The sequence below is a fragment of the Oxyura jamaicensis genome, chromosome 13, assembly GCF_011077185.1.
Source record: "Oxyura jamaicensis isolate SHBP4307 breed ruddy duck chromosome 13, BPBGC_Ojam_1.0, whole genome shotgun sequence".
Classification (NCBI taxonomy): domain Eukaryota; kingdom Metazoa; phylum Chordata; class Aves; order Anseriformes; family Anatidae; genus Oxyura; species Oxyura jamaicensis.
The window spans coordinates 4730933-4757719 of NC_048905.1; the positions used below are offsets into that span (position 1 = coordinate 4730933).

Sequence of the window (26787 nt, forward strand, 5' to 3'; positions counted from 1 at the left end):
TGTATCTTAGAGAACTAAAATATTCAGTCATGACTTATATTAAAAATAATAATAATAATAAAAAAGATTTGGTTTATCTACAGAGTTAAAACCAATTTGATTTATGTGGTAGTTTCAATAAGGATTCTATAAGGCAGCATAACAAAAAAAAAAAAAAGGATTAACAAATGATTCTATTTCTGAAATGCAAAAAAAAAATAACAAAATTTAATTTAAAAAAATAATTACAAACAATAGCAACAGCCTAGTGACCAGTCCTACCTACATCCTAAAATGCAAGAATTAGTATCACTGACAGCCAAATTCTCACTGCAAGAAGGCTTTTAACTCTTACCTGTATATGGGTTCCTCTTGGAATTACTATCAATTCTTGAATTTCACTAGTAACTTGTATGAAAAGATGTTTCACTATGGCTGAACTAACTCTGTAAAATCTTTCAGAATATCTGAAAATTAATTTTCTGATTGCATTTATGAAACCGTACCTATAGAAACAAAGACAGTTGGCTTCATATAAATATTAACAACATTTTCAAATGGAAAAATTACTTATGTTCTATTTAAAATGTATATCTGACTTTACAATTCAGATCTGTCAAATAACGCAGAAACAGTTTTTGAAATACTTGCAATACCCTTGCCAAGAAAAGAATAACAATAATAATAAAATGGTAACAAACAGTAAATTCAAAAAATATACCCATTACCTGATAATAGTAAATAACGTTTGCTGAAGCAGTATACACTACAGATTGTTCTTTCCCCACCAATGATTTATCCAAGGGCAAGGAGGTTTACACATCAATGCTTGAGGTGTCATTTATTCCAAGAACTAATGTAAATTGAACACAATCAACTGAAGTGGCTTGTTTTCATTTCATCTTCTCTGAGGTTATACAGAAAGGTCCCAATCTTCTTAATGAGACTTGGGTGCATAGCTAAGTGCATCAGCAACCAAAATGCTGGCTAGAAGCTGTTAGACAGCAAATAGTAAAGTGAATTCCTCTAAGCAAAAATAAATAAATAAATAAACACAGACTTGGGGAGAGGGGGAGGAGGCAGAGGAACTAGCTCTTTATTATAGCAAATGATATAATGAATTATGATGTCCAAAAATTCACCATTAAATCTATGCTTGCCTCTGTGCAGGTAACGCAAGTTTTGAAGATTCAGAGGAAGCCCCAAAATTAGAGCAGTTAAACATACCACAAGTTTGTAACTCTGCTACTAGAAAACAAACAAGCAGACCACCTTTTCCATGCAACCTACTCCATCCTCTCCATGTATTCATTTCATTTGTTAGGGGATTTACAATCTTCTCAAGTCTTGAATGTCAAAAGTCACATGCAGCTTCTCTCCTGCTTGCTGTAGAGGAGAGCTGACATTACTAAGCTGGTGCTGTTTCTGCTAGCTGATTAAGGAACTTTTCAATTTTCTCACAACTGTGACATACCCTTTAAAGTCCCAAACAAGCAGCAGGAGGAATCCTCCATAGCAAAAGAGATTTAACTATTTAAATAATAACACCGCCTGCTGACAACCAAAACAGCTCTTTATTTGGAGAAATTGACTATATCTACACCAAGAATATTTACCTTATCAGGTATTATTTTACAAACTCTTTTCAACTACTTTCCTGTTCACCTAATACATCTTTGAGGATTAAGATCTATTACATTTGTTGTTTACTTATTCTATATTCTGTTATTTCTTCTATTCAAAACAATGTTTCTGATGTTTCTGTAATTTGCAGTTTATAAGTGGCAGAGCATTCTTGACTACATGGTTACAGATAAGTACCCTGTGGAACAGAAATTAAGAAGGCAGCGGTAGTTACTGCCTTCTATTTGGCAGCCAGAACTACAACTTCACTGCATCTGATCAGCTACCCTTGTTCTAGCAAATGTGTTAAGATGGAAACATCAGGACAGCTTGTCAAATGCCACGTCAGGCTTCAAGACTCCCCCCCATCCCCTCCAAAATGTAAAGGGCAGGATCAAAACAGATCCTGTCCTTAAGCAGACTCTGCAGCACGCAGAAATAAACTATGTGAGCACGACATGACCACCCAAACAAATAACTCTGTTTGTATTTGGGAAAGATTTGTATGAAGTCAAAAGATGGCAGAAGTGAGAGCTTTTGTACAGGAGAAGATGATGCATGGAACTAACAGCTTCTAAGAAATACTCTAGGCCCTACTATTTTTTTCTATTATCAGCAAAAGTTTATGACTCTTCAACACACAAAATAATTACATTTCATCAGACAACTCTGTCCTAAGGTCATCATTATCACTGATTTGCTCTAAGCTGCTAAATTAACGTCCTGTGATGAGGCAGTTTTTCAATTAGAAATTATCAATCTGTAGACAAAAGTAAGGCCAACCTAGCAGTTACAGAGAATTAGTTTTTAACATAATTTGTACTTCAAAAGGAAAGTATGTAGAATATTTATTCTTCTGAATTCTCAGATAGTTAATACAGACAGATGTAACAGATGGCTTCCTGCCTAAATAAGTACAGAAAGCTGTTTGGGTTATTTGGCTAACAGGATTTTTAAAAACCCAGAAGAAAAACATATGTAGGTTTCCAACTGCAAGTATTCAGAATATTTACATTACATGGCTCCACATCTCTAGTCACCTTTCAGAAATGGTCATTAACTTACCGTGCTCCACTTTACCCCTGGATGCCACTATTTTACACTCATGTCTGCACTTTACTGGCTTTGAACACTAGTCATTTTTCTGCACAACTGTAAGCACTTGTTCTACACTTAATAGGACAAGCTAATTTATCCTCATTGTTCAGCTTACACAGGTTTCATTGCCTATAAGCACTTGCAGAAATATTTTTTTATTTTATACACCTTGTATACTTATACGGGATTAATTACAATTTTAATTTTAGTTCAAGTACAATTGATTAGCTAGTTTAAAAGGACATATAAGCTAAAACAGAAGTGAGAGTCACTGATAGCTTGCATAGACAACACCAGTTTGTATCTGTCCCTCTTATACTTACGCAAACAAGAAAGATGAAGAACCAGGCTTTAAAGTTTGCTGCTTTTGGGGATAAGGAAAAACACACAGCTGGATGCTCTTTTCTATTTCAAGACCAGATGAAGCTTTCTGCATCACAAGTTCACTTATAGTGCAAATCCATTCTGAGGTATGAGGTAAAGCTGATGAACAGTGTTCCACCTAAACTGACTAAGCATAAGAAAGTTGTAACCCCATCTCCTTATGTTTGTTTTACTTGTCTCTCCATTATGTCTTTTTGCAGCAAGCTAGCAGTTTATTTTATCAGTGCAGTCTGCATCTAAAGCTGCAGTCATTTCCAACAGTCTTCCATTGGATGCAATTACAATAAAAACACATTTGAAAAAAAAAAAAAAGACAAAGCAAGTAACATTCTATATAGAATCTGTTCAGTGTAGTTCTATATATATTCTGTAGAATTAGATGATGTAAAATATACATGTTATACACATGAAGGAAAAGGGTAATTTTATGTGGCTACAGATTACCTCAAAATTGAGCAGTTAAAATAAAAGTTGCAAACCCCCCAAGCAAGAAGCGAGATACTACAGTAACAAATGTCAGCAGTAGACCACCGTACAACCACCTGGAGGAGTTCAATGTACTATGGTCTGTATAGTGTGGATGCAAGTATAGCATGTTTGGCTCAAAAAGTGAGTCTAACTTGCAATAATGTATCTTTATAAAAACATGGAAAGCATGACAGTAAAATGAACTTGTTTTTAAACCAAGCATGCTTTTTGTTTTGTTGTTTAACTTACGTTCTATTGTACTTGAATTGTATGCATTCTACTGCAAGAAATGTACCCCATAAAGATCAAGATGACTTTGAACTCCTGCCTGAAGACAAATGTGATTTTCAAAGAATAAAACGTTTAAAACAAATTAACCTAAGAGTTAGCAGACTACATCAATAAAATCAAACCTAGAATTAATAGAGAGGCTACTCTATTTCCCAATATGAAGTCAACAATCTTATTAAAAATGTATTTCAAACCTTTCCTACAGATACCAGATAACTTGATGGAATTTAGTATTATTCTATTCAGTTCTTTGTAAGTGTTTATTATTGTTACTAAATTCCCTGCTTCTCTGAAAACAAGACTAAAGCCTTAAGTAATTTTCACCATGAGGCCTAAGTAATTGTTACATCAAAGGAAGATGCAAATTTAGTCCACTGAAAATTCCTGCCCGGATCAGTAGTCTGCTTCTCTCTCTAGCCCAGGTGCCACTCGGTATTTAATTCACATGTATATTTTCTACGTTCAGTTTATGTCTTGTTATAAAAGCAGCAGACTTTGTGAATTCAACGCTCACAGTCCTCATTCTCGGGAGACATTTTAATCACCAGGGAGAAAGCTCTGCTTAGAAGATCTTGGAAAAGCTTAAAGCCATCTGAGTGCTAAATTCTCCTGATTTTGCCTGTCAAAATCTTCCCTGAACTTTTATGAGCACCTTGGAGTAAAGCTCCATCTGTTTCATGGTGGATCAAAAGCTCAAGTGAGTCAGCAGAGCATGCTTAAATACCAGAAGGGCAACTGCATCCTGGGCTGCATCACCAGAGGTGACGCTAGCAGGGGAAGGAGGGGATTGTGCCCCTCTGCTCTGCTCTCGTGAACCCCCACCTGCAGTGCTGCATCCAGGGCTGGGGCCCCCAGCACAAGAAGGACGTGGGGCTGTTAGAGCAGGTCCAGAGGTGGCCATGAAGACAATCAGAGGGCTGGAGCAGCTCTCCTGTGGAGATGGGCTGAGGGAGCTGGGATTGTTCATGCCTGGAGAAGAGAAGGCTCTGGGAAGACCTTACTTCAGCTTTTCAGTACGTAAAGGGGGCTTATAAGAGAGATGGAGAAAACCTTTTTACATGAGCAGGTAATGATAGAACAAGAGGGAACTGTTTAAAATTAAAGGAGGGGAGATTTAGATGAGAAGTGAGGAGGAAATTCTTCAGTCAGAGGCACTGACACAGGATATGCAGAGAAGCTGTGGATGCCCCTTCCCTGGTGGTATTCAAGATCAGGCTGGGTGGGGCCCAGGGTAACCATGGAAGCATCCCTGCCAATGGCAGGGGATTGGTATGAGTTCATCTTTAAGGTTCTTTCCAACCCAAGCCATTCTAGGAGTATGAATTCTACCAGAAGCACTTGAACTAACTACCATTCTGGCTGTAACCTGCATGACCAACACCTGACATTCTTTTTGAATACAGCCACTGAAAACCAGCATGACTACCTTGTAGTTTGCGATATACAGGTGTGGGCAAATGCACTTAGATATGAAAGCCACATAGTTTACTGCTTACCATTGGCTCACTCTGTGTGGGGGCTGGCTTTACTTGGCTGGCAGCTCAGATTTGTCAACCTTAGCTGCCCTGCTGTAGTAACAGTGCAGAAACCATACACAGCAATCAGAACAACTGTGCTCTAAAGAGTAAGGTGAAAAACACAAACAGCAACAAACCAGTCCCAGAAAAAAAAATCAATAGAAGGTTAGAAAACAATTAAAGGTATGAAAAATATATCTATTTTGTTTAAAGAAACACACTCAATTCCATGTCTAACAAGTTAATTTGTCCAGAACTTTAGAAATACACCCCAGTACAAACCACAGTCATCCTTACTCTGGTCTCCATGCTCGTTCAACAGTCCTATTCCACTAATATCAAAATGGAAGCTGACTCTAGCTTCTCTCTTGTTAAGAGCCTTCTATAATGTTGTTGGTTTGTGGCATTTTTTTGGTTTGGTTTGGAGGTGGGGGTTGTGGAATCATCTTCTTTTCATCTAACAGTGTTTATGTGCTTCCTTGAAGCTCTATATGCAAAGAAGTTCCCCTGGTTTCCAGTAGCTGCTATTGAAAATTATTTATAACATCTGATGTGGAAATAGATCATGAACTGCAAGAAGATGCTGCATAATTTCCAGAACTGCAGATTAGAAATTCGGTGTATTTGGAATGAATATACCATAGAACTGCAGGGTTTCCATGAAGAGTCTCCAACATGCACACACAACAAGCCTGCTGAGAAGACAGCCTGGGCAGTACTGCATGGCATAGCTGCAATTACATCAAGGTACTAAAGATTTAAGTGGAACACTCTGTTTTCTGTAGGTCTAGCTCTGAGCCCAGCATGCAGTTTCATTAAAGGTGCAATTTATAGCCTGTCTCCCTCTGTGAACAAGTCTCTCCTTCCGATTCTTCCTTTTTAAACTTTCCATTGGTTTGGAGCCATTTTCACATCAAATAGCTCCTTAAGCACGCCTCTCCCTCCAGCAACTGAATTTCACTAATCTCATTACTTTGAAGACATTAATCTGAAAGTTCAGTCTCACGTAAAAAAAGGTAGCTAGTAGTAAAAACGTGCATGCTTTGTTATTGGTAAAACATGATCTGATCGCAGACAACACGAGCCTTACACATCAGTATTCAAGAGAGTTCTTTACGGATAGATTGCCGGAACATTACCTTCTGCGCTTCCAGTACGTTAGTTGCCAGAAGACAGACCACACAGATCACAAAATGCAATTGGACAGAGTTTAATAACTGCACTACATTTTGACAGAGACAATAAGTTACCATATTTATGCATTTACTTTGTGAATTGTTCTGTCCTGTTAAGCTGTTGCCAAATACATGTCTGCTGCATACATCTTCTCATTCCTCCTAAATACCTTCAGGGATCCTGAGAACTAAGTCATCTCCAAAACATGCACATGAGTATTTTACATATTGAGGTCTTGAAAGACAGAAGATTTCCTATCATATTCTTTGCATAACTTTCAGGAGTTGTACGTTTCCTTTTCTCATCTGAGTTGATGACAGGGTACATGCCAGTTTCTCCAGACACAGAAATAAAAAAAAATAAAGCGCTCCCACATTATTAACTCAGCTATTATAGACCTAACTCTTCTTCCTATGTGAGATCAAAATATTCCACACATTGTAAAAACAGTATAATTAAAAACATACTTCAAAGTCATTATGTGCCAATCATTATGGTATTCATACATTTAAACTATAAATCTCTTGCATACATCTGGGTATTTTTAGGCTTTCATCTTGTTTTAAGAATGCAGAAAACTTGGAGCTATTACTATATATTTCCAGGTGGTTCTGTTACCTCCCTACCCTTTGAAGGCTGATTTGTAGTTCCTACCTGTTCTTCCCTTCACCTCCCAAACATTTGCCAGAAGCACCAGTATGTTTTGTCATTGGTACAAAACGCAGACTCCACTATCATGTGGCTAGGTCTTGTGGTGACCTCTTAGTCCCTCCACTGAGATACCTCCTGAACATCTTTCAGATCCTGCTACACAGCACTCTGCAAGCACAGTCTGCAGTGGAGAATGCTGCTGAGAGCACAGGTCTGCATTTTATGCTTACCAATTTAATTCATCATTTAGGAAAGAGACATGCCTGAATCCAAGTAAGGGAAAGTCACCTTCAAAGCAGAGAGACATGTCACTACAGCTGAACAGCTTTATTTCTCTGCAGCTGCAGACCATCTGAAAATACTTTTTAGTTTAAAAATTCTCCGTTTTGAAATAGCTTTTACAAGAGAATTTCAACCTTTAACAAAGCTGCCTTGGCCAGACGACGACTACACTGCTACCATTACTTCATCCTAACCCTGCAAAAAACACAGAATGAAGATCAACACAGATTTAGTCAGAATACTTTTTATATGTTACTTACATTATATGTTTTTTTTGTTATTTTTTTTTGTTTGTTTGTTTGTTTTTCCAAGCAACGCAATTTAAAAAGTATTATTACTGCGTAGACTTTTCAAGGGTATCCTCCAGGAAAGTGCTTCCTGCTTCATGAAAGCAGGTGTTCAGCATTCTCTTAGTTAAAAGTGGGGCTGTGGCAAACAAACAGTGAGCTTCCACAGCAGGTATCAAACTCAGCATAGCAAGTCAGGTACAGTACTGCAGCTTCCCATCACTCCATACAGAGAAGCAGGGAAGGACTGCTCCACGCGGGAAAAAACTCCAAGATCTAAATAACACTTTGCACAGAAGCCTACAAACCCCTGCTAATTTACAGTATTATTCCTGAAACAGTAAGAGCTCTGTAATTACTAAATGAATAGGCTGGATACATTAATTCATACAAACCAATTAATACAACAAAAAAACTACCAATTGGTAAAATTGCAAGGGCTCGCTTTTAGGTTAGGTCTTCTATAACTTTCACATGAGTAAAGAATGTGGAATTACATGTACTGAAATATACAAGTTGAAATGTGTAAGGAAATGAAAAATCAGGAAGATCAACTGGAAATATCATTAATATTGTGAGGGGAGGAAGCAAGAAATAAATAAAAGAAGTCCAGCCGAAAGAAAATAAATCCCAGTGCTATGTAAGGCCCAGTGCACAGGCTCTCTGTGCAGTTAGATAGCCATGCCTTTCAGTTGCAGTTCTGGCTTAACCAGCCCTTACCATTTCAACTGCCCCTGCCTTGGCTGAGATGGTAGAAGTGCGCATGTACTTGAACAAGAACAATACTGAATACTTAAGAGCTCACCCCAGGTAAAAGGACATTTTTTATTTCTTGAATTTATTTTTTACCCCAGCCAATTCCCTCCAGTTGCCATGCTGAGGAGCAAGTTCCATCACCAGATACTGGAATCGTAACACCCAGTACACAGCCACTGAGGTACTGCATAACACAACAGGCTCACTGAGAACAATGGCAGCATGAACCTTGGCATTTACACTACAATTTCAGATAGCAAAGAACACCAGCCAGTCCAGAGCTCTGCATCAGCTCAACAGAAAGGACCCACGTCATCATTTTTCAGGAAAGTGATCCAGAAAGGGCCTAACTCAGACTGGGGGCTCTTACAGTTATACAGGCCGGTACAATTAATCTAACCTACAGCCTGCTACCAGAGTAATTCAGAAGCATCAGAGAAGCGGTGTGTTTTGATTGTAGCAAGGACCTGGCTGCAGGATCTCCTCTTAGAGACCAGTACCACAACCCCACTCTACTTGTGATTTGCAAAAGAGCTGTGCCAAGGCACAAGGCCCTGTTGTCTGGGAAGCAACCACACACGTGAAAACAAAATGCCTCTTTACTTAACTGACATGAATGAATAAGGATGGACTTGGAAAACTTTGACTTGAGTACACTCACAAATCACATCCACAAGCAGGTCTGACTAATACAGCCAGTATTTACAAAAGATGGCTTCACGGGAGGGAAAAGAAAGGTTAAAAAAAATAAAAATAAATAAAGGCATTTTAGTGTATTGACATATTCACTTTTCTATTTTGTTTTTACCTAGTTACAGCCTGTGCCCATGCAATATACTGTTTTGATATGTCAAAATATATTTTTTCGTTCTGCCCTCAACATGCCACATTTCTTTATGATTCAGAAAAAAAATAAAAAATAAAACCATATCGGAATCAATTGCACATGAAAGCTCCCCTTGCTGTAGGTAAATTTTATAAAGCAGCAATCAAGGCAGATCCATGAGAGAATTCTTTTAATATGAAGAAAATTAAGCTGAGTAGTAACTGACTTCTCAGATTTCCTCAATGTCTTGAGTATTTAAATACACTCATTCAAGTCCCTATTTGTACCTACGCATTGTTTGGGATGTGCACATTCACAGCATTAAACTGGTAGTATGCTTGATACCAAAAATGAAAAGCACACTGAAGTATGGCAACAATTGGATAGCCCGGCAGCGTTTTGCCCTCCTGAACCCTGGCAATGACCCAGAGGATTTGCACTCTACTGCTAATCTCAAGTCTGGCTGTGGCCATTTCCCATGACATAGCTGAAATTCTCCAAAACTCGCCGAGCCATGCTGAAACTATTTGCTGTATCCTCAGGCTGTCAGTCACAGCATCCACAGGCCAGACCCTCTGCTGCAGCTCAGCCTCCTACAGCCTGCAACAGCCCAGCTGTGAACCCTCACACTTCTCGCTGACCCCAATGAGAAGTCAAAACTCCCTCGGGGAAGCAGCTCCTTCTGCAGAGCTGCTTCTCAAACAGCAACATCACAGCAGAAGCAGCAGGTGCTCCTATCCAATGCACATTCTAAAAGGAAATCACACATTTAATACTGAAGATTAAATATAAAAAATACACTCTTGGTTCACACACTTCGATTATATTTTTTTATCTCTATCTCAAGTCAATAAACTGAAGGCCTGTTTCTGTTTTGCATGCTGGCTGCTGCTCCAGGCTCACTTAACACATTCTCTTCAGCAGTGTATAGTAATAGCTCTGATTTATTTTGTTTTTCCCTATTAGTATCAGGAAGCATGGGAAAGACAATCCAATTTCCAATCTGTCCATGTCTTTCTGTTACACTGCAAAAAGTCAGCAGAACTAGTAGCTTTGAAGAAAATGACAACAAAAGTGAATGTCACTTAGAGCACTCATTCACGTTGGACCATTTAAGTTCACAAAGTTCAGCCAAGAAATTCTGTGACTTTCAAGGCAAGGCACAGCTAAACCCTGTTTCCTGTCTCTATACCAAGAGAGTATTTAAGCACTGTATAAAATTAAGATTTACAACTAATGAAAAAACATCTGTACTTCAGGAACAGGAATGGTAAGAAAAATTTTTGAAAAACAAGTAAAATTTTTAAAAGATTCAAGACAATTCAAAGTGTCTGATTTTCTAAATGTTCTCATTAAAAAACAGAAACAGCAAATCTGAAACCTGTGAAAGTTTTCATTAAAAACACCAAGCATCTCAGCGGTTAGCTATTTATGTAACATCCCAAAAATACAGTAATTCCAAAATGAATGGTGACATTATTGTAATATTAAAAAAAAAAATCTACAGTAGTTTGGATATTTATAACGTGCTTTGGCTGTTGCACTACACACTGTTTTCATTAGTAACTACATGTTCTTGAGAAAGTCAGAAAGTCCATACTAAGAAATCCTTTTCAAGAGCAACTCAATCAGTGCAACATCAGTGATGAAAACAAGTAACTACTAAGTCAGTAAAATATTGGCATATGTGAAACCAAAGATGTTTGGCCATCTTTAAAACAAACGAACAAACAACAAACTCTTAACACCAGTACACACATGGTCGCTCAATTAAAAATATCCTCCAGTTCTTCAGCAGCTAAAAGTTCCTATCACAGCACTGAGTCTTGCTCACCACATTCATAATTTTTTTGTCCCTCGCCATGCCTGATAATTAGTATTTGCCTACATGACTTTAAAAATCTGTCTGAGCCACTCAGCTGTCACTGGTAGTTTATGAAGAAAGATTTTCCACGTAAGATTTTTGTTTTCACAAGCTATGACATAGTGCAGTGAGAAATGCTGAGCAGAACAATGTGCAGATTTACAGTGGATGGACTGTGCAGACACCTAAATCAAATTCAGTGCAATGACATGTAACCCAATAAGCACGTATAAATGCACCTCTGCACAATGGCAGCCTTCAGGTCCCAGTTAGTCTTCAAAACTGTGGATATTTAGAACATGGACTTCAGGCTGTGCGAAACTACAGCAGATATGACTTTTTTTTTTTTTTTTTTAAATGGTCTCTTAGTAAAAGTTTCAAAAGTTTTACAATATCACCACTTACTGCTATTTCTGATTTCAGGTATTTAAGTAATGCATGCTTACATGTTAGCTTACTGCATGACCCACATGTGTGGAACTGCAGTAAACCAGCAGGCACTACCCCAGAGCAGTAATCACGCAAATTTGCACTACAGGGAGCTTCCTGTGCAGAAACCCTGTGGCTCCTGCTAGCTATTATTTAGTTTGAAGACACCAGAACAGCAAAACTGGAATAAAACCTCTGCTGTAAGAGCTTCCTACGACTGTCTCTTCCACGCTGCCAGGCAGCGCAGAAATCCCTCAGCCTCCGTCTTCTTCCCTCCTCTCAGAGTTTTATGTCCAGGTACAAGTGAACTAAAAGCAACCGATTAGTTGATACCAGCATAAAATCATGAGGAGGGGCATTAAAAATAATTTTTAAAAACTTCAATTCCCAAAGTAGTTTTTATCTGTATTAAGTGATGATAGTTGACAATAAGCCAAAATAAATTTCCTGTTTTTTTATTCACATACTGAGGAGCACTGAGAATAACTCAAAGGAAAAAAAAGCATTGCACCTCAAAAGCAGTTTCTATATTTTCCCTTAAGAATTATAAAAGTATGACCATATGAGCTGCATCGGCTCTGCCATGCAAGTAAACAAGTTCCTTCGTTAGCACGTTAAGCGATACTTAAATATAATATTTCCGATAAGCATCATAGCTACATGCTTAAAACTGGAATGCACAGAAGCATGAAAAAGAGTTGCTTGATAAAATAAAGACTCCAGGAATTATTTGGAACACCTTCAAAGTAACCAAATAAGGAGTGATTTAAGAATTAAAGGTAATTATTATCTGGAATTATTTAATATAAAATTAGCATTGTCTCAAGTTTCTAAAATAAGCAACATTTATTTTCTATAGTTAGCACCTCACATACTGACTAAAAACACTGCCCGAGTTCCTTAACAGAAACACAAAGTTCTGTTACAGGGAGATACAAGGAGACGGCAAAAATTTTGTCAATGGAGTAGACCAGTTCAAATGTCTTTTTTAAAAATAAAAATAAAAAATAAAAATCACACAGATGCCCTGAAGAAAAGCCAAGTAAGATAGTGCTCAACCATCTTGACCATTAACCATTACTCTTTGTTAGGAGGAAACTCAAAACTGACTTAGTCTCCTATGACTTCTTTTATATATATATATATATATATATAAAAAAAGAAGTGTGTATATATATATATATAAGAAGTGTGTATATATATATATATGTGTGTTTATATATATATGTGTGTTTATATATATGTGTGTTTATATATATATATATATATATATATATATAAACACACGTGCGTGCACACACAAAGAACATACTTTCAGATGTTCTTTTCTTCAAAGGTAAGTCTTCCTAAAATTCAAGTGCTTCTAGCATTTACATAATTAACAGTTACTTCATGCATTACCTATTATTGACATACCAGTCTAAGCAATATACCCTATTTCTGTGCTGGCTATGTGAAAACTCCAAACTCATTAGTTAATCTGTACGTCAGAACAAAATGTTAGGATTTCCGAATATGTTAGATGATTTTATACACACACAGCTCCCATATGTACTCCCAGAACTTGAGGGGGAGAAAAGACAATACTTCCTGAAAATAAAATAAAATAAAAAATTGATGTACACATCTAAGTCAAAGTTAGTAATTCAGTGATTGTGGTGAAAAATATGTATCACAGGGAATGCACACAGCAAAATTAAACTGGGCAAACATAGTTCCAATATATTCAAGTATTCAAAAATGATGCATATCAAATAACAACGTCATGCATCATCTTTAAGTATCTTCCCTTTGGCAAGACAAATCTTTCTATCACTTGCTCAGTTACTTTTTTTCTTGGTCTCTAAAATTGCTTGGTGTGTAAAAGAATCTACCTTAATTGCAGAACCTAAACCCAACAAAATGAAAACAACAGAATATTCTCTCACATACATGATCACGAAATTCATACTTTCTATCACAGAAGAGAAATCTACAGTGATTGAAAATATTACAATTAAACATAGGTATACCCCTCCCCAAAATCCACCATCAAAAAAACAAATGCAGCAATAAGAAATCTGAAAGAAGGTTAGAAAATGAAATCCGCAATTCTCAAAACACATAGACACACTGGAAATAATGTGCATATCTCCAAAACACCAAAGAATGCATACTTATATTTTTAAATAAACCCATACAATAAAACAGAATAAAGACTCAGCAGTTGCCTCCACAGGGTCACGCCGGCTCTGCCACTTCACCACCCATTTTATATATTGTTTGGGCCCATCTTTGACTTCACTTAGCAATTCCACTTCTGACATGAGCTCAACTTTGGAGTAGCTTAAACTATGCCTGACTTTCAGCATACATTCTAGTCACCTTTATCTTAAAGTCTTCTTTAATCATTCTTTTAAAATAGCTGGGAATTTTATGGAATTGAAACAGATTGTTGACATGATAATACAATTACATTAGAGGCTGTTTGGAAATAAGTTTAAAAATTAAATAAAATTCAACAGATTGACCAATTTGCCTTTCTTCCAAATTTTAGCCATTCAACACTTGCACAAAATACCACAGAGAAGAAATGAAAATGTTGGCAGACTCAGAAATGTATGTGTTTAGAAATATGGAAACTATTCCACTTTCAATAATGAAGATCTTATGTTATAGGAAAAACTCTATACTCACATCATTGATGTAGCCATGATTGCCATGTGGCCAAAAAAATGAAAATAGGGTGGTAGCTAACTCACAGCTGTCATCATCGCTGCAGTACCCACAAGAGGCTACAGATTGTATGAGCAGTACCGACCATAGCACATGTCCCAAATAGCATCTTTGTGGGGATCTCATGACTCATCCTCCTATAAAATGCAGGAAAACATGGGTCCTCCAGGAAAAAAAAAAAAAAAGAAAAAAAGAAAAAAAAAAAAAGAGCTCTCTGGAAAGGCTTATGGGAAACCTCTGAGGCCAAAAGGACGTTTGTTATTTTCTAGAATAGACAAGGAAGCAACTGTAAGTACATAATAATCTTAACAAGGCCTACTATGCAAGTCATTCTGCTTTCACAAGGTGGTTTTAAGTAGAGCAGAATTGGGCCACATTCACAAAAGGGATGGTGCAAGTAACTTTCTCTCACAATGAGTTGTAACAACATGAAAAGTAAAAACACTCAGCACCAAGGCACATCTGCTTCTGAACAGGATACTGAAGTCAACATTACAAGCAGATCTGAACAGCACAATCTAGGACAGCAAACAGATAAAAATGATTTGCTTTAGCAGCAGCTCCTCAAACTTTGCTAACTTTCAAATTTTGTGGGAGTTGAGAACCTTCATCTCTCACTCAGGCAAGATACTGGTGATAAGCACAATCTTGCACCTCTTAGGCACAGCATCTTCCAGCACCCACAAAAATCCTGTCTACTACATCTAATCTTTTATATGGAATCCTAAAAAAAAACTAGAAAAAGGAAAAAAAAATGCACTATCTAGTATCCGATCCACAAGAAGTGCCAAAGCTTAAACCAGATAAAAGCTTCCAAACTGTCGCATTAACTAGTGCAAGTAATATATTTAACCACATAAGAGCTCAGGTTGTAGGGGTCCTGTGGAGACCACCTAGTTCAAATTCCCACTCAAAACATGGCCAGCCTCAGTCAGATGAGGTTACGATGCTCCATTCTTCCTTAAGTGACAGGAAGAAAACTGTAAGAGTCTCTTTCTTCTGTAGAGAGGCACAAATGACCTTGACAACATAAAACTAAATATGATACCCCAAAAGTGAGACACATTAGTTGGGGAAAAAAATGAAAAAACAAATCCCCACATAACCTCTACAGAGGAAACCAGTTGAAACAGGTGAAATGGTGGAAAGTTACTCTAACTTTAGTTTCTAAGTTATTTACTCAACTTTAGTTTCTCAAGTATCTAACTGTTGCATAATTCAAAAAGTGCAGTTTAAAGTTACACAGAAATAGTGTCACTGGGTATCCAACTCAGCGGAAATTCAGTGTAGACATCAATACCTCCAGCATCTGTAGCATATATCTGGCATTTAATATCCACTGATAACTGAAGGAGCTTGTTTCAGTATAAATATCTGAAGCTTCAACTCTGAAGTTGAAAAAAAATTCTAGCTTATGATTTTTTTTTTCTATTTCCTTTTTAAAATAATATCAATATTATTTTGCAAAGTTTGACATCAGATGCAACATCTTTTCTAAGCCACTACTATCCACAGACCAATCTCGTGATGGGTTCTCTGTACACATACTTATTTAAACACAATGAAATTGGATCATCTAATTAAATAGGAGCCACAATAAGTTGCAGCTGCAGGAGAGTGAGGTAGTCCTCATTTCTAAAAAGTAGTAATGCCATTTGGGAAAACAACTAACATGCAGCAAAGGAAAATAATTCCTTTCAAGCAACTGAAATACCAGTTTTGAAGATAAAACAGTGAAAACCCCAAGGCCAATAAAAAATCAACATCAATTGTTTTCTTTTGAAGTTCACCACCAACTCGCTCAAGTGGCATGCTGCATTCCCCAGGCTTATGGGAAATTTATTGCTCTCACGTCAGGAACAATGCCACTATCGCTGTGGTCCCTCTGGAGCATGTAATTATTGATGCATATGAAGTACACTTTATCAAAATACTTGACAAATGTTGCCTTAAAAGTCAAAACTAAGTAGACTAACTGAGCAATGGTAGTCTAATTCTGTCCTCATTACATGAAGGACTGATAGAAATAGCAACACTGTACCAAGCACTTCCCACTACCATAGCTAATAGAAGAAAACACAACAAAATGCGTGGAGCTTCAGTAGATAATCTGTTAGGTGAGTCACTGCCTTCTGGAGCAATACCCTTACTCAGGTGAGAATGTGCTACCACATCCTCTGTATATTAAAATGACAGACAGACATGTTTTATGGCAGCTAATCTTATCACACTGCAAAATCCTGGGACTGGTATTTCAAGTGTAGTCTTTTGCAGCAATAGAAATACTTCATATAGCAGAAGAAATATCAGGCCTCTAGAGTAAAGGAAGGCAAGTTAAGTGAAGTACCTCCTACTGACCAACAAGTACCCAAATAGACTAGGCCCAAAATAAACTAAGATCAGACATCAGAACAGCTGCCAGTTCTGCAGAAAAAGCTTGAGTGCTAACAGCAACTAAGCACAAGGTTAAGTCAATTCTGCTCCCAGGAAGAGAATGTCAAGTATGGGATTAATCAAGCAATTACTGGGAAAGAGCGGAAAAGGAAAGTGTGAATACAAGTGAATTAAGGAAAAAAGCAAATATTCTATTCATAGTACTTTCAAAGATATGGTTACTGTGTGCATGCACATCAGTCATAGAAAAATCAGCCTAGCTCTTGGAGACTGATAATGTTCTAGTGCACTCAGTGACCTTCTGCACTTGCAGTGGTACAGGAACCGTGTTGCAAGCAGGACTGGCACAGTGATATTATCAGAACTGACAAAATAATGAGTTCTCTTCACATGACTGTATGATAGGGCACAAGATTATACACTCCACACAAGACACTAAGTATGGAAGCATAAAATTTGGATGCTGTGATATTGGCTACCTTATTTTTCAACATTTTCTCCATGCACAGTTCAGTATGAACTGTCACTGCATTTTTCATGTAAGCCACTCCAAAATATAACTTAACATCTCTCCATATAACAAATAGCAATTAAGTAAATCCTTATCATCTGTTTCCTAAAAAAACCCACAACTTTTCATGGATGTGTCTGTCCCTATTAACAGCCCATCAGCAAGTTAAAAAAAGCAAATCAAAAGATGTGTATTTCATTCCAAAAATGCTTAATGACACTTCTGAATAGTATTTGCATTTTTATTGTAAAAATCTCAAACTTTAACAGGGGAATTATTGTATCTTTGAATTATCTACTTTCCAAAGCATTACATAAGAAGAAACACGCTAAAAAAACAGCTCTTAGAATCTTTTTACACAAGATGTCATAAGCCTTGGCTTTCAGTATGTTACAGGGAGCTAAGAAGTAAGAGCAGCTCTAAGGCACACCTTGTATCACATCCTCCTCTTAGTCATAAGACTGAGAAGTTAATAAACCTCCCTTGCTGATCTATTTCTGTAGTAACATAACATTGCATGACTTGCACAGGTTATTTAAATTTTGTTTCATATATAGTTGCTACTCTTAAAAGTTTTACAATGCAGACTACACTTGGGACATTAAACCACCTCAGTCCTGATCCCATCCCTCCCAGCACAGCTCCGCACTGACCCTTCTGAAGGGCAGCATCATGCAGCACCATGCAGACACATGCCTAAGGCTCCAATCCCATTGTTTCTCTCAGCTGACAGAGATTTGAATTATAATGAAATCCTGGAACATTTATGATTTTATTTCAAATGCAACCATGGTGCATTTACAAGGTACAGCAGTATTCATTTTGATGACCTCTAAGTGTCTGAAATACTTTAAATAGGCATGAAAAGACTGAACAATTACAAACTTTGGTATCATGAATTTAACAAGTTTGTAGCAACTACCATACTGTGAAAAAAGATGTTCTACCTATGTGTCTTGCAGTCACTGACTTCCACCACTAGGAATGTCCATGATGCCTGTGCCATACCTGCATTTTACTACATATTTACCCCCTCTTAGAATCTAAAATATTAAAGCTTCTGAGTATCTAAAATTATAAAAGCTTTTAACCACTGAACTAATTTAGAATACTAGAAGCATAAAATACTGTTAGAATTAAGTGTGTTTAGCTAATAAAAATCCCAATTATTGATTTAAGTCCGCAATTAAATTGAAACATATTGAAAACATATTGAAACATATTGAAAAGTTCCAGAAAGCCTGATTTAAGCCTCCTATTGTACACATTACAGCTTTCTAGAACAAAATCAAATGAGAATTAAAACAAGGAAGTGTTTGGTCTTGCATCATTTTACCCACAATAACCTTTACATTCAGGGCACTCTGAATACACAATGAATCTCCACAGACAAAGCTGCATTCTGCTGCCGCAAAACAGCAATCACTACAGGTGGGTGCGAGAAAGCCAGTGATGGAAAATGGCCTTTCATTTTTGAAGTCACTGATTAAAACCCAGACTTGCTGTGCAAGCAGAATAGAACCATCTCTTTGCCACCTCAATGACTGCATCACCTGCTTCTACTGTCCCTATGCACACCAAAAACAACTCTCATTACTTGCAAGGTATTTCCAGAGCATTTCAAAGAATGTTTACAAGACGCTGGATATAAATTCATCTTGAACCTCAGGATGACACCCTATTATGGTAAGCAATGGAAATATTTACATTATCACTATATTTTTCCCTGTTAAGCAGATGAGATGCCTGTGCTTCAAGTCAACCATTCAATCTGTTCCTACATTCACCTCACTTAAGGAAATAGCCTCAAATACAAAAATAATGTTAAGCACTCCTATTCTAATCTCCTGTTAACCAACAAAGCTGTAACTATTCTGCACTTTCCTCTAGCTGCAATCATGAAAATTTAAAAGGAAATTTGCAACTGCTCATTTTAACCATGGGCAGCAACCGCTAGCAGAGCATTCAGCAAAATGCTTTTCAGTTGCTCTCAATGTAAAATCAATAGGGAGAGCACAAAAGATATTCATACATTAATTAACTAAAAGGATTTTTTTAAGCAGGAGAAGCAATGTCCCTATAGCAGTTAATTATGTGCAAGGACACCGTGATGTGCTGACATTTGCAGACTAGCTCTAGTAAAGGGACCAAAACAACAAGTCAACAAAGCAAATGCAGTAAAACTAACTGCAACAAACTTCCTCCAGCATGCAGTGAGACCAACATGGTTAGTCAACTTCTGGAAAAGAAGTGGCATACAAACCATCAGGTCAGAATACCTACAGAAATAGTATACTTGCAGATAGGACCTAACTGTTCTCTGACCACCCAGCAGCCTGCACAGCTATTCAATCCCCTTGAATTGAGCAAAGCCACCCATGACTTCAGAGGCACCCACTCTGACAACTGCCTCCCCAGACTCACCCCTACTTCAAAGCAAGCTACACTTGAACTGGTGCTAACAAGAGCAAGAGACTGAAGTTCCAAACACTAATGTAAGAAAATGGTAAGCCAATATGCCCACCCACAACTACTGTATGTCAAGAACTTTGCAATAGCTGTTAGTCATGTGAAACCAGCATAACAAGAAGCTGAGTCACTGTGCTTTCCCCCATTTCTAACTTGTCGCTCCAAAACCATAAGCTGAAGCCTGTTAAAAAGGATGCATTTCTAAATTGGCAGAGCATACACGACCACCTTCACAAACCGCGTCTCCATCTACCCAGGTGATGAGTAACCAAGGAGTTCTGATCGAGCTGTCTCTGTAGCAACTCACATAAAAGCAGCAAAACAGTCTGTTTCACCAACAGCTCTTAAAAACAGTTCATCTATATGAATTCCCATCTATAATTTTCACATGAAATTACTGTAAGACAACACTTTTCACACCACTTGTAAAAGGGCCTTGCAATACTGGTTAGCTGAGCGGGATACAGAAATCATAAGTTTCCCCATTTTGCAAATCATGCAGGATATTCACCCACATCAACTCCATGCAGTCAGTGCATCTACAAAGCTTTAAAAGTGACGTAACTTGCTTTTCTGCATTGATCACATTTTAGTCTCTACCACTTGACAAAGAAGCCATACTCTGAGAGATGCACTGAGTAAGAAAGTGGAATAATACACTGGATAAAAAGCAGGGAAAAAATAATTTAAAAATAGCTGAATTAACAGATTGATTTTGCAATTTTTCTCAGAAACTCCTCTAACAAGCCTATTTCCATAGTTGCAGGATTCATTTCACTCATGACACAGAAATTGAAACTTAGGGATCTTTCTTTAAAAACAAAGTCTAGTTATCCACAAGTTTCGATCATTTCACATTAAAATGTGAACACAAGTGCCCTCTTCTTCTGCTTAAAAAATCATATATCTAATGTACATATTTTGGCACTAATCGCTTTTATGATATTTCATGCAACTGCATATCTATAAAACCAGTGCATATTTTCACATGAGATTTCATAAAGACTTAATGCTTGCTCCTCTCCATCATGTCAGGAAGACACTCTTCTTTACACCCTGTGCTACAATCTGCCTTCCTGAGACATTCAATCTCACCTTCACACACAGTTCCAGAACTGAATCAGCAGTTACTCAGTGCCAGAAGTTGTTGACATCAGGATTTCCAAACTAACACAAAAGTCGCATTCTCTTTAGAAGCAAAAGTCATCTATCAGATTGTTGAACTTAGAAATATAACGGGTTTGCAATTGTTAAAAAAAAAAAGAAAAAAAGAAAAAAAAAAGACCTCCAAAGCAAGGAAAACAAATATGAGTAGCCTGCAGAAGTTCAGAAAAGATATGTCTGGCTGAGCAACATAGGATATTAAATATTCTGGAGATAAGAAATAATTCTGATGGGAATTAATGTCTAATTGGATAAAGCGACTAAATACTAAATTTTACTGATATTTCTTCTTCTTGATATTAAGAAGAACTTTAGAATGCATCAGACGCTATTTACAATAGCCCTGTTAGCATAAAGTTCCTGGGCTGGACTTAGGAAGTTCACAAGGCTACTCTGGGTGTTACTAAAACAAACTAACACAATCCTAAACTGTAAAATGCTTAAGTGGGCAATAACAGTATAATCCTATTGTATGTTATTTCTCTTACTTAATGTTACCATATGTCTACATGATATGCAACTAGAACACACTGGTAAGAGTGCTTTTAAAAAATATACCGTCAGGAAAACAGACACCCAGCAACATGCTTAAAGCTACCAAATAAGTTAGTGTCAAATTAATCTTACAAATTGTGAGCCTCCTGAATTCTGTGACTGAATACCAACCAAAATAGCATGTCTCATTTTTAAAAGCACAGGGAAATATATTATTTCTAGTAAATACTGAAAATGAAAGGTAATATTTCAGTTACTCGGCTAACAGAGTAATACAGCTTATTTCCAAAGCAGACTTGTACTTAATCGGCATTTGTGGTATTTATTCTGGAAATGTATATACCTTTGCCACAAACTACATTAAATAGCTATGTAATAGAATAACTGATCACGGAAGTTGGCAATAGATCTCCTCTTAACAGAAAGACGTCACTAAAACCCGTAAGTGACTTTGACCAATAGCACCCTTTCTACTCCAGTCATGTCTGTTTGCCCTAGGAAGGTAAACAAGACTTTTGCTCAGTATAATTTTGAATAACCAGTTTCACCGAAAGGAAAAAGCAACACTGAAGCCGAAGTCTTTTGAAACATCCTCACTTATTTTATACTTTTAATTTTCCTTTTTTTTTAAAAAAAAAACATTCTTGAAAATTTATCTTCTGCACTAATTTAAACAGGGAAAAGAATCCTTAGACTTCCCATATAAAACTGGTGTATTTATAATAAAAAATTGCTAAATATATTATTGGAACCAGAGCCAGAAAGAAGATATAAAATGACTTCAGCTTGATAAACAGTGTAAATGTCATCCAGCTATCTGCAGCACAAACCTCTGACCTAATGCACATCTTTCTCAAGCAGAAGTGCACACTGGAGACCAGCAAACACTTACTATAATTATTTACTGTCTTCTAAAAAGACCTGCTGCGATCTATGCACAGTAAAACTACAGTTATTGGATGTGGAAAAACCACAAAACCATGCTATTACAGCCCTTGCTATTTTGTCATGGCAACACCCTAACTCAAACTCATGTAGTATCTAAATTATCAGGATCCTGTTTTAATAATAAATGATAATGGAGCAGTAAGCCAGATCTGCAAGATCTCTTTCTAGGAAGAGAACAAAAAGAAAAATAAAGGGGGGCACTAAGAAAAATTATGAACTGTCTCTTTTCCAAACAGACCTTCTGATGACATTTGTTAGATAAAAGCTTCAGAATTTGATCAGAAGGCATGATTTCATGCTTACAGCTTGCTAAGAATTAGGCTGGAAAGGAGGGTTTACAAATGACAGCTCTAGAAAATCACAAATAAATTTTTGGTGAAGCAAACATATGCATTTCCAAGCTATATTAAACATCTTAGCCAGAAAAGCCCTTGAAAGAAAGCAGGAATTGGTAAAATCTGATTCACACTACACTTGTCAAAATCATGGTTGTAAGTAGCACATCAGGTTCATATTGTTGTTTTAAATTAATTGTAAACAGAATGATCATTACACATTTTTCTTATTTCAGGAAAAAAACATTTTGAAAGTAAATGGCACACAGAAGCAATCAGATAAAACACCTTAAGTTTCATTACAAATGACAGGGGAGGAGTGCAGGTTAATGAAGTTCCACATATCCTTTTTCTTTCTTCTAAGAGCAGCTGTTCCACAGCAAGACTCAGAGCACTTGGGGGTTATTTTCATCTGAACTAAGGAACGTTGCTTTCCTTTGACAATTGGCTTAAGTTTTTTGTTGCTGTTTTTTAAAAAATATTTAAATATCTCATCATGGACCATTAGCACACCTGGCCTTCAGTGAAAAAATAAATACAGTATGATCATTTTATAAACCAGCTGTGCATACAAAGGAAACTCATGATTTCATTACACACAAAGCTATGTTTATAAATTTCATAAATAATTTTCACAGTTTATTTTAAATATTAAAAAAATACTAACCTCATAATCAAAGCCTGTTTTTATAACTTCTATATTGCATGTTTTCATTTACTATAATTCTTTTGCACTTTTACCATGTGTATTATGTTAATTACTCTTTTCCTCAGTGGTTCAATATTAAAAAATATCTGAAAGTATACAACATTTTTTTCTTGTTTCCATTTCTGGAAATATTAAAAATGTCTTTTTCATTATCCAGTTTTCTCATTAAAAGTGCCTGCAGCTTGAACTATTAGATACTCAATTATTTATCCTAGATAAAACATTCAAGAAGCTGAAAGCCTAGGAAGTCAAGGCATCAGAGCAATGGCAAACATTTCCACCAGAGAATCCAATCTGAAGGGCTCATTCACCAGCTAACTAACTTAAAAGTCCCATTTAAACTAAAGCAAACAAAATCCACAAGTCTCAAAACTGTTCTTTCTAGAAGAAAAGGCTCCAAACCTTATGAGAAACTAATTTGGTGGGATGTTTCACATTCCACCTAAGGTTTATTCCCCCTATAGATATTTTTTTCCTGCTTCTAATATTCACCAGATGTGACAACGAAGCCTAAGCAATGCTGTAAAAGATGCAGGATATCCTGTAGCTCAGCACTCTGGGAGAAAGTTGGAGAAAAAAGGTACCTGGAGTTAAGCGGTTCATTTAGAAGGCTTCTCAGATAGTACCTATTTCCTCACTCAAATTCGTTAGTTACCTTTAAAATGAAATTTTAGTGAAAGCACACAGTGCCCTGATACAAGTACACTACGGAGACAAACAAGGAAAGCACCTGGGACAACTGGACAGGTGTCCCAAACTACACAGACTGTGTGTATGCAGAACAAGAGAAGAACACCTCACCAAACAGGTTTCTTCTCTAGATTTTCAAGCACATCACTGACAGAGAAACATAGTGATCTGTACCTCCATTTCCAGCAGCAAGACATAAGATACACTGCTGATACGGAACTACATCAAGGCTACTCCTTCACTAAACTCACAAGCACATTTCACTCCAGCTGACAAAAGAGAGAAATCTTAGCATTTATTTTAAATCTTTTAACTATTCCTGAAGCATTAACAGGTCTTCCTGAAACCCTCAGGCAGGCAGAATTTCTGCATATTTAACCAGGTCACTCACCCCATCTACACAAAGATCTATTAATGCTAATAATAATGCTTAACTTTCATGCTACTATCAAGTTATCAAACTTAAAATGTCACCTTGGTTTTTATTTTTATATTTTTAAAAATCGAGTCTGGACTTTCATTAACACAGCTGTGATCTGTTATGCTTCCCTGTATGCCTGCTAAAGAGAACAGCTGTAAGAATCACTGCTGATTTCATGTACATTTGCTATGTTGCTATCACTACAAGCTCCTCATTTCCACCGAATATGATCATTTTTTTCCATGCTGGGCATAATGCATGGCAATAATTAGTTCTTCACACTTGACACCATTTGAGCTGTATTGAGCTCAACTATTAAGAACTCAATCTTGCACTTACAAGCTTATCAGAAGCATAACTAACTAGTACATAATTTACTAGTCCAGAGTTAACGTAGCTTGAAGGTATGTCTGTAAAAGCAATAAACCACTATTATGGAAAATATATATATATATTAGCTACACCTTTTTATCTCCATTTTAATTCTCTTATCATAAATTCCACAGGATCTGCATCACCCATGTATCATCCACTCACACATTTTTGCTTCGCTTTTTACTCCCTTTCGTCACCTTCTCAGCTATGCTTTCTTCTTGAAAGGCTAGGTCTGAGCAGCTGCAGGAGAGGAATGCACACATCATGCTTCTTCATTGATGTGATTTACCCAGAAAGCCAGTCGTGAACTGTAGACTAGCACTGTTACATTTAAAAGTAGTTTTAAGAGAAGTGAGAAAGAGCAACTCTGAAATCTACCAGCAGTAGGAACAAAATAGTAATACAAACCACAAAGAAATTATCTTTGATGTATACTTCTATTTTTCTTCAAAATTTAACTATATACAGATATGTACATATATCCCAATAGGTAACAAAGTTCTCATTCTTACCCTATCATTGAAAAACATACAAGCCAACTGCATTTGGAACCATAACTGCTCACTTCACTAAGATTTATTTTACTTAAAATATACAGTATGTATAATACTTGTATCCTCAAAAGAAAAAGCACATTTTTACTGATAAACAGTGCTACAGTGATCCATCCAAAGCACTATTAAATGGTAACGAGACTTTGAATGAATGTCAGTGAATAAAGACAAATGTTTCGACAGCATCCATTGGGAGGCATTAGAGAATACAGCACTCATATTCATCAGTGTATTTAATGTAATTTTGTTACAATCTTTATATTCTAAAAGCAAAATTATTACCCTTGCTGTTAAGGACTGTAATGCATCACGATTATATGAACTATTAAAAAACAAAACAAACAAACAAAAAAAACACTCTGGTATAGAAAAAATCTCAATTACATTCACATAGCTTCTCTATGCAAGGTTCCTTAAAATAAATACACACAAGTGATCAACAACCAACCTTCCTTTGAAACCACAAATGACCAGAAAGCTTATTTCAAAACAATAATAGTACATGCATGGTGCTACCACGCACAGAGGAAGCTACAGCATGCTCAGTAGGAATTGATGTAAACTCTATAGTTCTTTATTTTTAATCTTAGAGGCATCGCCATCACTTCAGGAAATCTCCATGAAGCAAGTCTTCTACGAAATAAATAAAACTAGCATCTTCTGGAGAGCAGATAATGGTATCCACAAGTACCTGCTCAAGCTTTAAACTCAAGAGAAGTTTCAAGATACAGAATTCCAGAAATAAGCAAACAACATTAGGAAACACAAACAAATCACTAAGCCCTAACAAACCCATTAAGCAAATATTTTCCAGTGCATTTAAAAGCTATGAAAAAGCTGAATTAGTCAAAACAAGTCCTAAGATGTTTCAAGTGCATTTTGACACCGAAGAACAGCTATGGTTTATCATTTTTTTGTTTATTTATTATCTCCAGAACAATGTGGTTCCCTTACTTGCACAGTAAGTTTTTCATGGGCAAGCTCTGACACCAACTTCAACAAAGAGATTATTATTTTTTAAATATTCAACCAATTCCAAAATTAATCTTCATCATCACCATGTGTTTTGCATTTCCACAGGAAATAAAATTTACTGTACTACCTCACTGCTTTGTTTGGTTTCATACAGAAGTATTAAAACAATTACAAAACTTCCACATGGATTGTAACAACTTTTCAGCCATCCTACAGTAACTTTTAAATATCTCTAACCAAATCATAATCTTATAAGGAATCTTCTACAAATGAAGTCAAGCTTAAAAAAAAAAAAAAAAAAAAGTGTTCAACCATACGGTATATCCTTCAAAAATATGAACTGGATCATGAGTTAAACTTTGGCAAGACTTGTTTTTGATGAGTTCAGCATTTTCATAGCT

At 36.6% G+C, this 26787-nt stretch overlaps 1 protein-coding gene across 3 annotated transcripts in view; it reads right to left on the reverse strand.

Annotated features, from left to right (window-relative positions):
- Nucleotides 1–26787, reverse strand: part of SLIT3 (slit guidance ligand 3) — a 511770-nt gene that overhangs the window by 429391 nt on the left and 55592 nt on the right. The gene's annotated exons all lie outside the window — the stretch shown is intronic.